Source organism: Paroedura picta, chromosome 4 (genome assembly GCF_049243985.1).
Source record: "Paroedura picta isolate Pp20150507F chromosome 4, Ppicta_v3.0, whole genome shotgun sequence".
In the NCBI taxonomy this organism is placed as follows: Eukaryota; Metazoa; Chordata; class Lepidosauria; order Squamata; family Gekkonidae; genus Paroedura; species Paroedura picta.
Window position 1 is genome coordinate 145,339,649 of NC_135372.1, and position 19,959 is coordinate 145,359,607.

Below are 19,959 nucleotides of genomic sequence, written 5' to 3' on the forward strand. Positions count from 1 at the left end.
TTTTGGGCTGTATCAACACGGGCATCACATCAAAATCACAAGATGTCACAGTCCCATTGTATACGGCACTGGTCAGACCACACCTGGAGTACTGTGTGCAGTTCTGGAGGCCTCACTTCAAGAAGGACGTCGATAAAATTGAAAGGAGAGCGACGAAGATGATCTGGGGCCAAGGGACCAAGCCCTATGAAGATAGGTTGAGGGACTTGGGAATGTTTAGCCTGGAGAAAAGGAGGTTGAGAGGGGACATGATAGCCCTCTTTAAGTATTTGAAAGGTTGCTGTTTGAAAGAATGCTGTTTCCATTGGCTGCAAAGGAGAGGACACGCAGTAATAGGTTTAAACTTCAAGTACAACGATATAGGCTAGATATCAGGAAAAAGATTTTCACAGTCAGAGTAGTTCAGCAGTGGAATAGGCTGCCTAAGGAGGTGGTGAGCGCCCCCTCACTGGAAGTCTTCAAGCAAAGGTTGGATACACACTTTTCTTGGATGCTTTAGGATGCTTAGGGCTGATCCTGCGTTGATCAGGGGGTTGGACTAGATGGCCTGTATGTCCCCTTCCAACTCTATGATTCTATGATTCTATGACTCTATGACTCTATGACACTAGGCCAGAAGTCCCTCTCCCTCCACCCCAAATATCGAGCAGTTTCCCAACCTGGAGAAACTGGCAACCCCCAAAGCAGCAGTTTCCCCTGCTTAGTAATGCAAGTCACCTGAGATGGAGATGCAGCTCACCTGGATGACCATGGCTCAGGCCTCTGCTTCCCAGGGAGGGCAACTGCCCTGGGGGGGGGCATCTGTGGCCAACAGAGCTGAAACACAGCTGGGCTCCCTTGGCTGCAGCACTGGCCTTGAGCTCTGCCCGTCATCCCCCTGGCTGCTAAGTGTGCCCAGTCGCCTGCCCCTGTTCCAATGGGAAGAGGGAAGAGGGAAGGGGAGCCCACCCCACCCCACCTAAAGAGCGTTTGCAGAAGACCCCGACACAGAGGCCTGCCCCCTGGGTGGCGGCTGCCCACTTGAGGGTCTCACCGGCTGGCAGTGATGGATCAGGGAGGGAGGTGGGCATTGGAACATCCTGGGGACGGATCAGAGCTGCCAGCGTCCGACTCGCGCCCGTTTGGTGCCGCGGAATGATAGATGCTGACGCTAATTTTCAGCACCGGGAACTGGCCTCCTTCAGGCAGGCGCCAGGCTCAGAATTTAGGGCACAGCTGCTGGGTTCAGATAAGGTGCGGAATCTGTCCCAGCACATGGAGGGTTTCTTAATAATGGGGAACGGGTGATGGATGCGGTTGTCGCTGGGCTATAACCTCCTCACTTGGAACGGTTGAGCTCCATGGCTGTTTGCCCTGCTCTGGGGCCAGCTGGGAGGGAGACGGGGGGGGGGGTCTGCTTTGTTCTCCTCAGCTCCGGATGGGGCAGGGGCCGTTCTGCAGGGGAAGCTGAAGACCTGCTTAGGAGCACCCTCTTCTTGGAGACAGTCACGGCCGAAGCAGGAGCCTGGGGCCACCGGCCTTTGACGAGGGCTGTGAGATGCACCTGCAGCTCTTAGGTGGGCAAGATGGGCAGAGACCTCAGAGCCTGGCAGCATTTCCAGGATGCTGGAGATTTTTGCTGGGAGGGGGGATCACTTGGGCATGAAACTGGGGTCACCCTGGGTGGGCAGGTAGCTGTGAGTGTCCTGCATAGTGCAGGGGGTTGGACTAGATGACCCTTGGAGTCCCTTCCAACTCTAGGATTCTAGGATTCGCTAGGTCTAAACCAGGGGTAGTCAAACTATGGCCCTCCAGATGCCCACGGACTACAGTTCCCACGAGGCCCTGCCAGCAGTCACTGGCATGGGCTCATGGGAATCATAGTCCATGGACATCTGGAGGGCCACAGTTTGACTACCTCTGGTCTAAGCTTTCGAGAAGCAAAGAGCTGGCGAGATGTCATGATTAAAGAGTGGTAGATTCTCATCTGAAGAACTGCACTGATTCTCCTCTCTTCCCCCACCTGCAGCCAGCTGGGTGACCTTGGGCCACTCACAGTTCTCTCAGAGCTCTCTCAACCCCACCTGCCACGTGGGGTGTCTGTTGTGGGGAGAGGGGGGGGGAAAGGCGTCTGCAAGCTGCTTTGAGCCTCCTTCGGGTAGTGAAGAGAGAGCTATGCCAAGGACAGCTCTTCTGCTGCTGCTGCTGCTGCTGCTTCTTGCACCTCAACTGGTTTCTCTGCCACACCCCTCCCAGCTTCTGATTGGGACTGAAGCCCATTGGCATGGGAAGACTGGAGCTCTAACTCTCTAAAGCCCCCCCCCCCACACACACACACCCCCCCCCCGAGGTGCCCCTGGGTTTGAGTCAAGCTGTCCTGCCCTATTGCAGGAGGGCTGCCCTCTGACACATCCGTGGGGCCCACCTGGAGGCTGGCAGCTCTGCCCCCCAGGAGCTGAGGCGACACACTCTGGGGCAGGGAGACCTTGTTTGGGGCCTGGATCCCACTGCCAGGGGACCTGCTGCGTGCCCCTCAGCCGGGGGCTGAGCCCGGTGGGCCTGAATCCGACTCGCCGAGGGAAATGCCACTCCGAGCGGCAAACGGTTCACTGGCTCGAGATGTTTAATCTTCCATTTGACCTTATCAAAAGCTTATTTGCACTGGGATTTGAAATTAAGTTTTCTTAAATCATCTGCTGCAGATTTTACACTATATTAATTTCTCTTTGAGCAAGCGGAGTGGCCGGGATGGGTTCCTCACTTCGGGGGGAACAGAAGCCGGTTGTCAGCACACTTTGGAGATTCCTCTGCAGGCTGAGGGTTCCCAGGCTATGGTTGCCAGCCTCCAGGGCAAACCCAGAGGTCTTCCAAACTATGTCGACCAATTCCTCAAGAGAAAATGGCTGCTTCGAACCGTGGATTCTACGGCCTACGGAAGGGGCCTCCTCATCAATCGGAGGGTAATTGTGATTCGGCAGTGGGAGGGGAAAACTCCAGGGCCAAGCTGGGGGTTGGCAACACAGCTGGAAGCACATGACACTGTCTGATGGAGGACTGGATGTCTGGGCAAAGTCACTAGCCACTAGGCCCCGATTCACCAGAACGTGGCTCACTTCAAGCAGCCAGGGAGGCTCTCCCGGGTCCCCTCCTCTCCCGCAGAGCCCAGGATGGGTGGGCTGCTTGGCTGGGCTGTTTGGGGTATGTGTGTGTGTGGGGGGGGGGTCATTGCCTGTGTTGTGTTGTGTCGTGTTGTGTTGGTGGCCACCCACAGTGGCCCATTGTGTGGGTTGCCAGCTCTGGGCTGGGGAATTCCTGGAGACTGGGAAGGGGGGAGAGCCTGAGGAGGAGGGCAGGTTTGGGGGAGGAAGGAGGGGACCTCCATGGGCTCAAGTGCCACCCAGACCCCCCCACAGCCACCCTTTTCTCCAGGGATAAGTCATTGCTGTTGAAGTCCCAGGAGGTTCTGCAGACCTACCGAGAAATCGGAGACCCCCATTTCAGCCACGGGAGTTTCAGAATAAGGAGCAGGGATGTGGGTCAGACCGGTGCGCGCCCCATGCCAGCCTCGGACATGGAAGGCACAGGGCTGAGAAAAGGGGCCGTTGGGGGACAATCCCACCACTGAGCCTGGAAGAGCACCTTTCCCCCCCCCACGGCAGGTGCAAGGGGAGGGGGCTCCACGAAGGCCCTCCCCTTTGACCCCTCTTCTCCTTCATGCGTCTGAGGAGCCCTCTCATTCACCGCCTCCCGTTGCCAGGCAACCGGCCCAGGTGAGCTCTTGAACTTTAGCAGAGGGAGGAAATAGGCGGGCTGAGAGGGAGCATCAGTCCACAAGTGTCCTCTTGAGATGCGCAGGGGCAATAAACGTGGAATCTGAGGGAGAACCCAGCATCTGCTGCCAGAATGTCAGGCCAGGCCTGGAGAGATGCGCATGCAAACCCACAGGGCTGCCTGGATGATTTAGGGAAGGGTAGGATTGTATACCTGCTCTTTGCTCCTTGGAGGTGATAAAAATGTCATCAATAAATGCTGGGATGTCCCTTTGGGGCAAGGTTTTAATAAAATAATTACTTTGAAGAAGAAGAGTTGGGTTTTATGCCCTGCTTTCCACTACTCAAAGGAGTCTCCGAGCGGCTTCCAGTCACCTTTCATTCCACTTCCCATAACAGACACCCTGTGAGGCAGGTGGGGCTGGGAGAGTCCTGATAGAACTGGTCTGGGAGAACAGGACTGTGACCAGCCCAAGGTCACCCACCTGGCTGCATGTAGAGGAATGGGGAATCAAACCTGGCTCTCCAGATTACAAACCACCACTCTTACTCACTCACCAAGTGGGCTCTCTTAATTTATTAATTAATGTATAAATCGTAGAATCATAGAGTTGGAAGGGGCCTCCAGGGCTATCTAGTCCAACCCCCTGCATAATGCAGGAAACTCATAAAACTCGCAGGGGCCAACCAGCTCCGGAGACTTGGCAGAGCTGTCGAAGATAAACTTCACTGTGAGGGAACAGCTGAACATCTGACTATGAAGAGACATAATGGAGGTTTAAAAATTATACATTAGGTAGAGTGAGTGACAGAGCTTTTCCGCCCCCTCCCAATATATAGGATGCTGGACTGGAAGAATCTTATACAGGCCTTGGCCTTCACTGGCAGTCTTCAAGCAAAGGCTGGATACACACTTTTTTTGGATGCTTTAGGATGCTTAGGGCTGATCCTGCGTTGAGCAGGGGGTTGGACTAGATGGCCTGCATGGCCCCTTCCCACTCTATGATTCTATGATTGAAGACCTCACTGGCCGTCTCCAAGCAGCGGCTGGACAGATCCTTCTCCTGGATGCTTGAGGATGATCCTGCACTCAGCAGGGGGTGGGACTAGATGGCCTGTATGGCCCCTTCCCACTCTGGGATTCTATGATTCTATGATTCTATGATTCATGTCCTTTTGTTAAACCTCCAGAGGAATTGGCAGGCACCTGTGTGACTATGCTGGACTAGAACCTCTTATGAAGGTCTTCTCAGGGGAAGGCTTCGGCCTCCCTGCCCTGTGGCTGGCCCTGCAGAGGAACTGGCTGGCCCCTGGGTGAGGTGGGAGGCTGGACTGGAGGGACCCTCCCTGGCCTGACCCAGCAGGGCTCTTCTGAGGGTCTTCTCAGGGGAAGGCCTTGGCCTCTCTGCCCTGTGGCTGGCCCTGCAGAGGAACTGGCTGGCCCCTGGGTGAGAAGGGAGTCTGGACTGGAGGGACCCTCCCTGGCCTGACCCAGCAGGGCTCTTCTGAGGGTCTTCTCAGGGGAAGGCCTCGGCCTCTCTGCCCTGTGGCTGGCCCTGCAGAAGAACTGGTTGGCCCCTGGGTGAGATGGGAGGCTGGGCTGGAGGGACCCTCCCTGGCCTGACCCAGCAGGGCTCTTCTGAGGGTCTTCTCAGGGGAAGGCCTCGGCCTCTCTGCCCTGTGGCTGGCCCTGCAGAGGAACTGGCTGGCCCCTGGGTGAGACGGGAGGCTGGACTGGAGGGACCCTCCCTGGCCTGACCCAGCAGGGCTCTTCTGAGGGTCTTCTCAGGGGAAGGCCTCGGCCTCTCTGCCCTGTGGCTGGCCCTGCAGAGGAACTGGCTGGCCCCTGGGTGAGACGGGAGGCTGGACTGGAGGGACCCTCCCTGGTCTGACCCAGCAGGGCTCTTCTGAGGGTCTTCTCAGGGGAAGGCCTCAGCCTCTCTGCCCTGTGGCTGGCCCTGCAGAGGAACTGGCTGGCCCCTGGGTGAGAAGGGAGGCTGGACTGGAGGGACCCTCCCTGGCCTGACCCAGCAGGGCTCTTCTGAGGGTCTTCTCAGGGGAAGGCCTCGGCCTCTCTGCCCTGTGGCTGGCCCTGCAGAGGAACTGGCTGGCCCCTGGGTGAGAAGGGAGGCTGGGCTGGAGGGACCCTCCCTGGCCTGACCCAGCAGGGCTCTTCTGAGGGTCTTCTCAGGGGAAGGCCTCGGCCTCTCTGCCCTGTGGCTGGCCCTGCAGAGGAACTGGCTGGCCCCTGGGTGAGAAGGGAGGCTGGGCTGGAGGGACCCTCCCTGGCCTGACCCAGCAGGGCTCTTCTGAGGGTCTTCTCAGGGGAAGGCCTCGGCCTCTCTGCCCTGTGGCTGGCCCTGCAGAGGAACTGGCTGGCCCCTGGGTGAGACGGGAGGCTGGACTGGAGGGACCCTCCCTGGCCTGACCCAGCAGGGCTCTTCTGAGGGTCTTCTCAGGGGAAGGCCTCGGCCTCTCTGCCCTGTGGCTGGCCCTGCAGAGGAACTGGTTGGGAGACTGCGTGAGTTAAGATGCTTGACTAGGAGGATGGCTGCTCTGATCCAGCAGGGCTGTTATCTGCTTAAGAAGCAGCTGGTGTTTTCCGTTGCAGTGAACCTCAGCATCACAAACGGCTTGTCTGTATTTCACGTCCCCCAGTTTCTGCTTTGGGGCCAGAGACGAGTGGATTTTCAATGCCACTTTGAGCTGGCCTGCATTTCCAGCCTTGGATGAAGTCTCTAAATCCCTTCTGCTTCAGTGGTTGCTCCCCCCCCCCCATGCCTCTGCAAGAGCATCAGGGACATCTCCCCCCCTCCCTGCATCCTCCTCCTGCTTTGCCTGATGAGATGTAGCACTTAGCACAGTGATGTGCCAAAGGGGCCCGCCCGAGAGATCTCACCTGCACACCTGCACCACTGCAAGCCCTGCAGATGCACCTTCCCCTTGGATTGATTTGGTGGAGACTGCGGGGGAGGTGAGGCGGTCAGGCGGGCTCATTATAGGCAGAATTGCTGTCAATGCAAATCTCCAGGTGCAGGCAGGGGGGGGGGGAAGAGCCATTAATAACTTCACCCTGATTGGGGTCGGAGGGCCCCTCTCCTTGCGTGGCCAGGCTGCAGCCAGCGTCTCGCTCTGCGCTGGGATTTAATCCTCCCCCTCTCTCTTCTCTCTCTCCCTTTCAGAGACTTCAGCAGCTGCCTCATCAAGGGCCGCCTTTAAATACTCCTTCAATCATCGGAAGCAGGTATGATCGGCCCTTGCCTCCCAACAAAAGACTCCAGCCGGGGTTGGATTGGAGGACCATTCCCATTATGGACGTCTCTTTGCTGGCGAAAGAACTTCGGGCCGGTGGTGCACGCTCTGTGCTGTCTGAGGGCTCCTTTTCTCATTGGAGGGCCCCGGCAACCGCAGAAGCCGCATCAGCTGGAATTTCCGCTTTTGAAGATGGGGGGAATGTCCCGGATGACCAGCAGCATCCTGACTGCCTCTCGTGCATGTTCACACACATGGGCTGATGCTTGAAAAGAGTAAAGGGCTCCGTGCCCCTTCACTAGGAACACGTTTGTCATGACATAACCCTGCTTGACCAGCCCAGAGATGCTTGCATGTCGCATTAGGCTCATGGAATCCTAGAGTGGGCAGGGGCCTCCTGGGTCATCTAGTCTAACCCCCTGCACCATGCAGGACAACCACAACCGTATTGCTGACAGTGCAACCTGCCACCCCCTTGAATCTTCCACACATTTTGGGGAATGTATGCTAATGGTGCTTTTGCAACTGTATTTTCCTTTGTAAAACAGGAAAATCGACTTCTGCAGATACATTAGGCAATCTGTGCAGAATGAGCGGTGATCTAGTTCTGATCATTCCAAATGGGAGTTACGCTAGGCCAGGGGTAGTCAAACTGCGGCCCTCCAGATGTCCATGGACTACAATTCCCAGGAGCCCCTGCCAGCATTTGCTGGCAGGGGCTCCTGGGTATTGTAGTCCATGGACATCTGGAGGGCCGCAGTTTGACTACCCCTGTGCTAGGCTGTTGAGGGATGCAGGGCATCCCATGCTGGTGCTCTGAGGCTGGTCTGAGGCTGGGGGAGTGGGCAATGTGGCCAATCTTGCGAGGAAAACCCATAAGAGATATAGGGAAACTCTGGGAATTGTTGGAAACTCTATGTTAATGTATAGATTTTTTCAGCAGTGCATGCCTGGGGTTTACCTGGAAGTGATGTAGTGATCATAGAATCACAGAGTTGGAAGGGGACCTCCAGGGTCATCTAGTCCAACCCCCTACAGAATGCAGGACATTCACAACCAATGATGAAGCCAGCGTTGCTGTATTTTCTTTCTTTTTCTTCTGACCTTTTGATGGGAAGCTTCTCACTATAACGGGAGGCCTGATAGTTGAATTGCTAGTCAAGGAAGGGATAGTTTAATCCTCCCACCCCCAATCATCTCATTTTAAGCCCTGGAAGGAAAAAAGACATGCAGAAGAGGATCACCAAACTCCCCCATCCCCACCCCCACCCCCGGTAAAATCAGGTGTGTCTGGAGTTCCGGCAAGGGTCTCAGGGCATTCCTCCACCCAAACTTCAGCATCATGGCCCCAGTTCAGGTTCCCCCTCCCCAAGTTTCCTCTTGCAACTCAGTTTCACATCTGGGAAACCAACAAAGGTTCTTCTGCATCACGTTTGTTTGCATTTTGACTGATCTGCTGCTGCTGTTTACTTTTTAAATATTGATCTTAGCAGGTTGGTGGTTTATTGCAAAATACCTCTTTGGAGCTCTGGGGAGTGCGAGAGGGGAGGGAGGTGTCACTCTTATACGTCAATCACAAACCTCTTCCTGCTTAAAGAGAGCCAGCTGGGTGCCGGGTGTAAGAGCGGAAACCTCGGATCTGGGGAACTGCGGCCGATCTCCTCCTCCACATGCAGCCAACTGCATGACCTTAGGCCGGCCACAGTTTCCTCAGAGCTCTCTCAGCGCCATCCGCCTTGCAGGGTGCCTGTTGTGGAGAGAGGAAGGGGGGGGCAATTATAAGCCGCTTTGAGACTCCTTCAGGCAGTGAAAAGTGGGGTACAAAAAGCCAGCTTTCCTCTTAATTCAAATAAGTCCTGGATCTTCCTCCTATGATTACATTATGTGAAACTGGACACTCTTCCAAGACCCAGCAAAGGTCACTGTAGAGCTACCAAACAAGGCCAGCTTACAAAGGCCCCTGGTCACCTACACATGGGGGGGGATGGGGGGTCTGGTTCTGGACCATAGGGCAGGCAGTGGGAAGCAGACTGAACATGGTGCCCTACTGGGATGGGCATGCAAAGGCAAAAGTGTTGCCAAGGACTTACTGCCCCCATCCCATTCAGGGGCTGGTTTCCGGTCTCAGAAGAGCTTTCACAAACTCAGGATTTTCCTTGAAGATAGTTTCTGAGGGCAGCCCTAAAAAGCAGAACAGCATGACTTGAGTCCAACAAGAGTTGGGGGGATGAACCTGCAGGAGGCAGAACTCCCTGGAAGCCATGCTGGATCAGGCCAGTGGCTCATGCAGTCCCACAGGGTGGCCAAAGCCCAGGGATTGTCAGCAGCTCCACCAGCAGGCCCAGAACTCCAGAGGCCCTCCCACTCTTCATCTGCCCACCCCAAGCACCAAGAAGGCAGAGCGCCACTGCCCCAGACATAAGAATGTAAGAGAAGCCATGTTGGATCCGTCCCACTCTCTGTGCCACCCAGGGGCCAACTCCAGGTACCATCTGGAGGTCCACCAGAACTCCAGAAGCCCTCCCACTGTGGCCCCCCCAAGCACCAAGGAGACGGAGCATCCCTGCCCCAGGCAGAGTTCCATCCAGACCTTGTGGCTAAGAGCCTCTGCTCCGGACGTGTCTCTGTCTAAGCTTGTAGCCACCAGCACTCACTGCTGCAAAGAATGCCACACGTGAATGACTCTTTGGGTGAACAAGTTCTCTCGAAATCTGCCCTGAAAATCTTTCTGGTCTCTATCCTGAATGATTTTCCTGTGCTTGTTTCCAGGTGAATTTCCTCTGCACCTGGGCACTTCAGGTTTCGTGAGGCTGGAGAGCTGTGTTGTCAAGGTGACAGGAAATCTGATCGGGCTCAGCAGAGGAGAGCTCCCAGCCAGCCCCAGTGAAGGAAGCAGGGCTCCTGCATGCTGGACTCGGTGCTGGCCTCCATTGGCGCCCTGCTGGCAGCCTGGCACAGAGCCCTTCCAATGCCAGTTCTGGGCAGGGGGCAGGAGGCGGCCTTGAAGGTGGCACAATGCAGGCCTGCTTTCATGACCTTGCCATGTAAGGCTTTCTATGTAATGTTTTCATGAACCATCTTCCATTTTTTTTATTTGTTCTATGCTTTTATGCTTTGGCTGAGTAACGTTCCCTTGGACTTCTTTTCAACCTTTGCCTTAATAGTGCAGTGAGTTTTTCACGGCTCTTTTCCTTGCAGGGGTTCCATCATTCTGGACTGATCTATATTCTTAGGAATGCTTCTAGTGTCCAGAAACTGGCACATGTTTTTAGCCTGGGAAAATTGGCCTGGGAGGTTTGAGGGCCTGGCACATAGATGAGTGTGCCAAAATTTGAACTGGGGGAACAGGCTGCACAGGTATCCTAAAAGTCTGCTTGTAGTTTTGCTTGCCAGTTCTAGCAAGGGAAATCCTTGCCTCTGTTCGCCATTTTCTTCAATAAAGAGATTTCTTGTTTAGAGCTGATCTGCTTATTGGGAACGGGACAGAAGTGTACTTCGGACTCACCTGACTCTTTCCCACCAGGGACATTAGTGACTGCTATCGAGGCAATGCTCTTGACCACCTGGGCACAGTTCAGGGCCAGTTGGTGCTAAGGGCCAAAGTATGTGTGTGGGAAGTGCCTTCAAGTCATTCCCAACAAACGGCGACTCAGTGACTGAAGGCCCTCCAAACTCTCCTCTCTTTTGCAGCCTTGTTCAGGTGTTGCACAGTGAGACCTACGGCTTCCTGGGAGGGGCCAGCCCATCTCATGGCAGATCTTCCTCTTTCCCTGGTGCCTTCCAAGTTTTTCTCACAAAGAGCCAAATTAGGCATTACCCTCCCCATGCAGCTTCATGTGTTCCCTGCAGCCAGAACTGCTTCTAAAAAGGGAGTGGGGGAGCCCAGATGGGCTGAGAACAGCACTGCATGGGGAAGAAGCACCCCCCCCTCCCAGCAGTTTTCTCATGTGACGACCGCACTGCGGGGGAGTTATTTTGCCAAGTTTCCTGCCTCCCCCTCCTTTCACATACTCCACGTGGAGCAGCAAAATTGGCAAAATGACTCTTCCAGAAAAAGGTAATGTTGAGCATAGCTCTAATCATGTCCTGCTGGTGCATGTGGCTGGCAGGCTGGCAGTTGCCTGGCCCTTCCTGCTCTCGTCCAGCCAACGTCCTGGGATATTGGGCTAAGAGGGCAGCATCTGCCCAGCATAGAAACCTGGTCCTGAGCGCAGTAAACAAATCTCCCAAAAAGAACATGGCAAAAAGCGTACACTGACATTCATTCCAGTAGCTCAAGATCACATTCAGGTTGCAGTTAGAAAAAGGAAAAGCCAGAGAAGCCTTTTATACCGAATTCCCTACTGGGCTGCCAGCTTCCCCTTTGGACAGTGGAGGCCTTGCCTCTGCGTCTCCCTCAGGGGACAAGTTCCTGCTGGGTGCGGCCCTGGAATAAATGCCAGTCTGGCCACCTTCCCTCCCTCCCTCCCTCCCCTGGGCTTCCCTTCAGAACAGCATCTCCAACACTGGTGACGGTCAGTGTGGGACAAAAAACCACCATCAGCATACAAAATGATAAAATAGTTATTTAAAAAAATGTTTTCCAGTATACTTTTAGAAATGAATTAAGCAAGTGAACCCAAAAGAAATTGGGGGAAACGCAAATCCTCTTTCCATCCACTGAACCTACGCCACTAGATGTCAGACTGCAAGGGGGCAATGGGACGTTTGGGGCATGGAGTCCAGGGATCAGGCCCTTGGTGGCGAGGGCCCCCTGGCCCATTCAAGCCCTCTTGTGTGGGCAGAATCACACAGCTTAACCAGCCTGTGCCCAGGGACACCTGCCCCATGAACAAAGGACAGCTCAGTGGTGCGTGCCCCAGGCGAGGGGAGCCTGGCCCCACGAGAAAATGGGCCTGGCGCTGGGGGCGGCGGCTGCTTGCACCGGTGCAACACCTGGCAGCCTCTTGGCACAACCCCTCACCGCCTTCCCTCTGGCACAAACCTTGGTGTTGGCTGCCCCCCCCCCATGATTGCTTATGCCCCTTCCCATCTTCTTGGCAGAGGGGTTGAGCGGTGGGGGGAGCAGGATGTTGGGCAGTGGGGAGGGAGGCTGGAAAACACGGCTGTTCCGTTCTCTGCTCCCTCAGCCCCTTCCACCGCCTACCTCTCTGGGTATCGCCTAGCCCAGAGCAGGCAACCCAATGGGCAGCACAAGTGATTCTCACTGAGGCCCAGGCTGGAGATGGGAGATGCCTCCGATGGCCACCCAGCACCCGCAGGGCTTGAAGCAGCCGGGAGGGAGGAGGAGGAGGAGGAGGAGGAGGAGGAGGAGAAGAGGATCTGTGTGTGGAGGGTCTCAGTCCCTGCCACCTAACGGCCTGGCAGGGTGGGCTCCCTTAGGGCCATGGCCCCAGCAGACCCGAGTGCTCTAGGATGCTTTAGGATGCTCTGGGCTGATCCTGCGTTGAGCAGGGGGTGGGACTAGATGGCCAGTTTGGCCCCTTCCAACTCTATGATTCTATGATTCTATGCTCCAGATGTGATTTTCTTTCTCCAGAGGAATCCTCCAAAGGCTGGGAGCAGAAGCAGAGTGGGCACCCAGGAGGCTGAGGAGGGAAGCAGCCGTTCCTTTTCCTTCCACGCTTCGGAAAGGAATGCAAATGGGGCCTGCTGATTTATTTCAGCAAGAGACGCTTCGTTTGTGTGATGCATTGGAAGGGGGCTAATTAGAATGCTATTAATATTTATGGGCCCTCTGTGAACGTCGATAGTCGCTATTGGGAGGTATTAAGCCTTATCTCTTGTCGGACAGGATTTCAGGGTAACGGGAGGCCAATCGAAGCGTGCGCAGACCTTGAACTCCGGATAACTCCGCCAGAAAGGAGCCGCGTCAGCCGGCAGGGGGCAGCCCGCTTAATCGGCTTCAGAACCGTCGGGCAGGTTCGGAAATCCATCATTAAGGGGGACAGGGGCTAACTAATCTTAGACCGTGAATATCAGAAAAGCAAGGAGGTCCCTTGGGGAGAAACCATCACCCCCCCACACCCACACACACAAACACCCCCAAGCCCTGTCTGTAAGTAGGCAAGTGTCTTTCTTGGAAATTTACCTTCCCCCCCCCACCCAGGGACATCCCCCTTATGAAGTGGTCCATTCTTCATAGAATCCTAGAGTGGGAAGTGACCCTAAAGGCCATCTAGTCCAACCCCCTGATCAAGGCAGGATCAGCCTGAAGGATCCGGGAGATGTGTGCTTTCATCGCTGCAGATTTTAAAGTATCAATGCTGACTTTTTTTGGGGGGGGGATTATGGTTGTAGTTCCTGCCAAGGCAGGTGCTGGACTAGATGACTCTGGGGTTCCCTCCGGACTCTGGGGTTAAATCCATGTCCTGCGGGGAATTGCTGCTCTGACAGCCACAGCTGATCCCCACCCCTGAGACAGGAAGTGGCTGCTGCTTCCCACAGTCCTCTAGATCAGGGGTCATCAACCTGTGGTCTTCCAGATGTCCATGGACTACAATTCCCATGAGCCCCTGCCAGCATTCGCTGGCAGGGGCTCATGGGAATTGTAGTCCATGGACATCTGGAGGACCACAGGTTGACGACCCCTGCTATAGATGGATGATTGGTTGCTGGTTGTGGAACTCTCCCCCCTGCGGGATTCTGGGTATGAACCAGCTTTCACGTGTTTGGCTAGAAGAGCCAGGCGGATGGGAAGAGGCAGCCAAGCTGTGGCCTTGCCTCCCCGTGAAAAGGAAACAGGGTGCACATTCAGAGGGTGGCCAATGCCAGCACCTCACATCCCCTCTGCCCCGGTTGCTGGGCCCCTTTCCTCCCACTGCGGCCAGACCCCTGCGGCTTCCCCCCAGCTGATGCACGTCCTGCAAAGGACCCAGTGTGTGTGTGTGTGTGTGAGTCAGGCTGCCTGCAGGCACCCCGAAGGTTGCGCCTTGAGCCAAGCGTGGCTGCCGTGCCCTGGGACCCGGCACTTTCTAGTTTCCGTGTGTTACGCGACATCTCCAGCCCCAGCCCTGCTCAGAGACATTGTAGCCGATGCAAAAACTCTCTTTCCAGGATCAGAGGAAGAACAGCCATGACCGTGGGGAACCCGAACCTGGTGGTGCTTTGGTCCTGTCTCTTGTCATGGTCGGCTGCCCGGGGGCCCTTGGAAAGAGTCCAGGAGCCCCTGAGAGACCAGCAGCAGTTCGGGCACTTCCCTCGGGGAAGCAGGCGTGTGTGTGTTTTTGTGTGTGTGTGTGTGTGTGTGTGTTTGCAGACTGTGAGCGGAGGGGAGGGCCGCTTCCCTGAGGGCCTCCTGCTGTGGGAGGCATTTTCAGGGACTCATTTCTCAGAGGGCGGGCACAGTTGGCAGGCCTGGCGCAAACAGGCTCCCCTGGCTCAGTGTCTGCGGAGGGAGGAGGGGTGGGCTGCCAGGCTCATTACGCCCCCCCAGGCAGACGGAGAATCTATGTCCTTTAATATGTGGGGCTGGGGGGGGGGTCCGTCTGTGTTGATCGTCCTTCGTGATTGGGAAGGCACCGAAGAAGCCGCTTCTCAGGGCGGCCCTGAGGCAGGTACTAGGAACAAGCCCCCCTCCTGCAGTTGTTGGGGGCAGGGGAAATTTGGGGTGCAGAAGAAGGCTGCAGGCCCCTCCTTGAGGACAGGACAGGATGTTTCACCTTCCTGCTTCTGGCTGTGCCAGCTCAGGAATGCAGCACTCAGCAAAAAATCCTTTGAGAATGCCAAGAATTTGGCAGGCACAAGAGACACTCACTTCGAAGGGGACAAGGACAAAATGGGGCAGGTGCAGAGAAGAGCAAAGAGGTGGACCCAGGGTCTGGGGAGGGACCAAGCCCTCAGTGGAAAGAGGAAATTGAGAGGGGAGACTAGCTCTCTCCTGAAGTCCTCCTCACTTGGAGGAGGACAGGGAAAGGTTTCTGTTGGTAGCAGAGGAGAAGACTCACACTAATAGATCTAGGCTAAGACTGGAACAATGCAGCTAGATATCAGGGGGGACATTTCCAGAGTCAGAGTAATTAAGTTCTAGGGTTCTAGGAGTCTAGTTCAGCAGGGGAATGGGCTGCCTGAGGAGGTGGGGAGCTCCCCCTCACTGGCCGTCTTCAGTCAGTGGCTGGACAGACCCTTCTTCTGGATCCTGGAGGCTGATCCTGCACTGAGCAGGGGGTGGGACTAGATGGCCTGCATGGCCCCTTCCCCCTCTAGGATTCCAAGAGTCTAGTTCAGCAGTGAAGTGGGCTGCCTGAGGAGGTGGGGAGCTCCCCCTCACTGGCCGTCTTCAAGCAGCGGCTGGACAGATCCTTCTCCTGGATGCTTGAGGCTGATCCTGCCCTGAGCAGGGGGTGGGACTAGATGGCCTGCATGGCCCCTTCCCCCTCTAGGATTCTAGGAGTCCAGTTCAGCAGTGGAAGGGGCTGCCTAAGGAGGTGGTGGGCTGATGGTCTTCAAGCAGGGGATGGACAGATCCTTCTCCTGGATGCTTGAGGCCGTTCCTGCATTGAGCAGAGGTGAGACTAGGTGGTCCTGTATGACCCCTTCCAACTCTAGGATTCTAGGAGTCTAGGATTCTAGGAGTTCAGCCGTGGAAGGGGCTGCCTCAGGAGGTGGGGAGCTCCCCCTCACTGGCCGTCTCCAAGCAGCGGCTGGACAGACCCTTCTCCTGGATGCTTGAGGCTGATCCTGCACTGATCAGGGGGTGGGACTAGATGGCCTGCATGGCCCCTTCCCCCTCTAGGATTCTAGGAGTCCAGTTCAGCAGGGGAATGGGCTGCCTAAGGAAGTGGGGAGCTCCCCCTCACTGGGGGTCTCCAAGCTGCAGCTGGACAGATCCTTCTCCTGGATGCTGAAGGCTGATCCTGCACTGAGCAGGGGGTGGGACTGGATGGCCTTCATGGCCCCTTCCCACTCTAGGATTCTAGGAGTCTAGTTCAGCCGTGGAAGGGGCTGCCTAAGGAGGTGGGGAGCTCCCCCTCACTGGCCGTCTTCAAGCAGCGTCTGGACAGATCCTTCTCCTGGATGCTTGGGGCTGATCCTGCACTGAGCAGGGGGTGGGACTAGATCCTTCTCCTGGATACGGTGGAGTTGGCCTGGGTGGAGTGTTGTGTCCTCAGTTCTTCCTTCCCGTTTTATCTTCACAAGGGCCCTATGAGGTAGGCAGGACTTGCCTTCTAAAAACGGCCAGTGAAATGCATCACTGCATTCTGGAGATCAGGTGCAATTCCGGCAGGTCTCCAGGCCCCACCAGGAGGGTGGCAACCCTGTGTGGATGGTGAGGCTGAGAGAGATTCCCCCCCCCCTCATAGCCTGACTCTCTAACCATTGGGCCATGCACCCCCCTGTGGGCAGACGATGGAGCCCATCCGCGTGACACTGCTGCCCTCTAGTGCTCAGAGCCTCACACGGCAAGCAGAGGGAAGGTCTTTTGCAAATCGCAGCGGAGGAAAACCTGGAAGACGAACAATGTTCATTTCTGCATGAGCATTCGTGACGCTTGGAGGCTCATACAGAAGTGGAGACTGTTAGTCTTCGAGGAGGAGGAGGAGGAGGAGGAAGAGCCCAACGGTGGCCGCTGGCCGTGGAGACTGAGAAGAACCTCCACATTCGGAGGCCCCAAACCCCTGGATCCCAGAGCCGGGAGGCAGCAGCCCCTGTCCTGTCCTGGGCCCTCAGAGGAACTGGGACGGAGACCCCGCCCGCTCGTCCATTGGCCCGTCTTTCTCACCGGCCTTCAAAGCCCGTTTCAAAGAGGTTCCGGGCTGCCACAAACAGTTCACACCAGACAGGCAGTCGTCCATGCAAGAGGGTGGCAATTTCAGGAGCAGGAAATCAGGCATTTTTTAAAAGACCAGGCAGGAAAGCCCAGAAGATACACACTGAAAGGGGGCCGCAGACGACAGTCCGGTTCCCTTATAGCAGCATCCTCCTTTGGGGGGGGGGGTCCATGGGCAATCCACGTCCCGCAGCCCTTGCTGCTGGGGCTGGTTTGGTCCAGGCCAGTCAACGAGTGTTCCTTATTTCCTTGCTGGCTGACATAGCCTGCAGCCCCCTCATGGCAGAGGCACGGCTCTAAAGGGTGCATCTGACACGGAGTCTCACACACGACCCAAACTGCTTTATGGAATTCAGAACACCTGGGAGGGCAGCAGAGCACCTGCCAGGGAGAAGGAGTCCAGCACTCCAAGAAAGTTGGCTCACCGTTGGCCAGCCCTCCCTCGGTGGGTGACCTCCTGCTCCGGCCTCAGCCCCCTGGGCCTGGTCAGGTGAGCAGGGGAGGAAAAGGGGAGGGCTCTGACAGCACTGGTGCCTCCCAGACACGACCTCACAAGTCGGTGATGCTCTAGGCAGTCCCTGGAGCCTCTATGGTCTTCCCCAGCCACATCTCTCCTGGCACCCCGCAAGTGTTTTTGGCAAGCAGGGGGCAGGTGGGGATTCTCCCCAGCAAGGCTTCTGATAGGCCCCTGGAGATTTGACTGGCAGCCCTAAGAGAAGGGGGGCTGGCCCACGGTCACCCAGCTGGCTGCGTGTGGGGCAGGGCTGGGCAACTGAACCTGGATCTCCAGATTAGAAACCGCCACTCTTAACCACGACCCCACGCTGGGCTGTTGTTCTCAGCTGCTGTTTAAATGAGAACTTGTAAATGAATAAATGGAATCCAGACCTTGAGGCAGCGCCCTCCCTCCCGCAGTCTCTCCTGCCCCACAGATTCCCTGGCCTTGTGGAGGGGCCCATGCAGCCCCCCCCCCCTCAATGCCCTTCTAATGCAGCTGAAAAACAGCCCAATGCTGCCACCTGCTGGCTGACGTGGCACAGCTCCCTTCCTGACCATACCGGAAGCCTGGCTTGGACAAAGCTTATCCATTAAGGCTGTTGCCAACCTCCAGGCAGAAGCTGGACATCTCCTGGGGTCACAAACAAAGCCATGCTAAGATGCTCAGACACCATTTTGCAAGCTGGCCCCTCCAGAGAAGGGGGGGCGGTCTCAGCCTCCCTGCCTAGCTGTGGCCTGCCTGAGGTGTGGGAGCAGCAAAGGGGTGCTGATGTGGGGGAAACTGCAGGGCTGGCGTGCAGGGGGAGGTGTCTCTTTCCATGAAAATGGGTCAGAGTTCGATTGTGCTCAGGGCAGGCTGGAGTACGCCATGGGAAGGGGCCGTGGCTCAGTGGCAGAGCATCTGCGTGGCCTGCAGGAGGCCTCAGGTCCAGACCCTGGCAGCAACCCCAGTTAGAAGGGGCCAACGGGGGATCATAGGATCATGGAGCTGGAAGGGGCCTCCAGGGTCATCCAGCCTCCTGCATAATGCAGGAACTCACAACTACCTGCCCACCCACGGTGACCCCAGTCCCATGCCCAAATGATCCCCCCCACCACCACCAAAGATCTCCAGCATCTAGCCTGGCCTGGAGGGAATTCCCCTATGGAAGACTTCTGCTTGAGACCCTGGAGAGGCACTGAGCCTCGGGGTCTAGTTCAGAGTTAAGCCACGCCAGGTAGGCCCAGGGCACTACTGGCTTCCTGCTGCAGAAGGAGAGCCATGCACATGGGTGCTGAAGCCCCTGGAGAAAGGCTGCCTTCTCTTCCCAGCAAGTGTCGCAGTTAAGCAGCAACAGCAGTTAAGGAGCCTCTGATCTGGAGAGCAGGGTTCACTTCCCCTCTCCTCCCTCAGCTGGGCAACCTTGGGCCGGCCCCAGTTCTCTTAGAGCTGTTCTCATGCAGTTGTTCTCCTGGAGCTTTCTCAGCCCCACCTCCCTCATAGGGTGTCTGCTGTGGGGAGAGGAAGGGGAAAGTGTTGGTAACCCACTTTGGGACTCCTTTGAGGTATAAAAGCCCCCAGGGGTTGGAGGTATAAAAGCCCCCAGGAGATCCAGTAGAGGTGGGGGCAATTCAGCAGAGGCGAATGGGAGACTCACCTCTAGGGGTGGGGAGGTTTGCAGACGGGCCGGTCTCCATAGCTGCAGCATTTCTCCGTCCCCGGACAGTCCCGGTCATCCTGGCAGGACTTGTCATAGGCAGGGGTGGGAGGCTCAGATGATGGGCATGATCCAGGCTTTGCTGTGGGGGAGAGGAAGGGGAGGCCATTGGAAGCCGCCTTGAGGCTCCCTCAGCAAGGAAAAAGCAGGGTGTAAAAACCAACTCTTCCTCCTCCTCCTCCTCCTCCTCAACTTGGCTCAGTTCTTCAGGCTCCCTGGAAACAGGCGCTCTGGCACGGAGGGGTCTGTGCCCCACACCTTCCACGGTGAACCCAGCGGCAAAGGAGTCTTTGAGCTGCCCTGCCCTCTCCCCGTCTTCCTTTAGCAATCCCTTGAGCCCTTTGCAGTCTCCAGGCCCCGCAGTTCTCTGCCAAACATTCCTGTTCTGCATGTTGTTGTTTTTAATGCTTCTTACGTGTCTTGATGCTTTCAGCAGCCCATTTCTCAAGATCTCCTTTTGCATGCCGATTGTTGACTTCCATTCGTTTCAGCCGAGCCATTATCCCTGCTGTCCAATTCACTGGGAGGGATTTGAACCCGGGACCTTCTGCATGCCTCTGCACCCCCACCCCACCCCCCTGCACAAACAAGCTCATGAAGCTGCCTGATGCTGAATGAGACCCTCGGTCTTGTGTACTCAAACCGACAGCGGCTCCCGGCTGAGGCCTTTCTCAGTGGCTTCTCCCTGTCTCTTTCAACTGGAGATGCCGGGGATTGAACTCAGGACCTGCCTCACGCCAAGCCGATGTTCTGCCACTGAGCCGTGGGCTCTCCCAAAGCAGAAGGCGTGGGCTGAGTCTGGACCCTCTCTCTCCTGCACGCCCTTCCCCGGTGCCTGCTCTGCCTTTGCCCCACTCACCTTTGGCAGGCTCCAGGCACATCTGTCCACACCCCGTGGCACAGCACTTCTTGACTCCGGGGCAGTCGCAGTCCTTGTGGCAAGTCACCTGGCAGCCCCCGGGGGGGCTCCACTCTGCAGGGCAAGAGCAGCCTA

At 56.5% G+C, this 19,959-nt stretch overlaps 2 long non-coding RNA genes across 3 annotated transcripts; one reads left to right on the forward strand and one right to left on the reverse strand.

The window, feature by feature from the left end:
* Positions 1-1,322: 1,322 nt before the first annotated feature.
* Positions 1,323-10,382, forward strand: LOC143836616 (uncharacterized). Its single transcript, XR_013230658.1, has 3 exons — positions 1,323-1,556; positions 6,932-6,993; positions 9,771-10,382. It is a non-coding gene; the product is annotated as an uncharacterized LOC143836616 (long non-coding RNA).
* On the reverse strand, positions 8,348-19,937 carry LOC143836615 (uncharacterized). 2 transcript variants are annotated; one of them, XR_013230656.1, is made up of 3 exons: positions 19,825-19,937; positions 18,906-19,047; positions 8,348-8,748 (listed from the first exon to the last, which is right to left on the reverse strand). It is a non-coding gene; the product is annotated as an uncharacterized LOC143836615 (long non-coding RNA). The 2 variants fall into 2 exon arrangements; XR_013230657.1 differs by lacking the exon at positions 8,348-8,748 and adding an exon at positions 17,075-17,151.
* Positions 19,938-19,959: the final 22 nt, after the last annotated feature.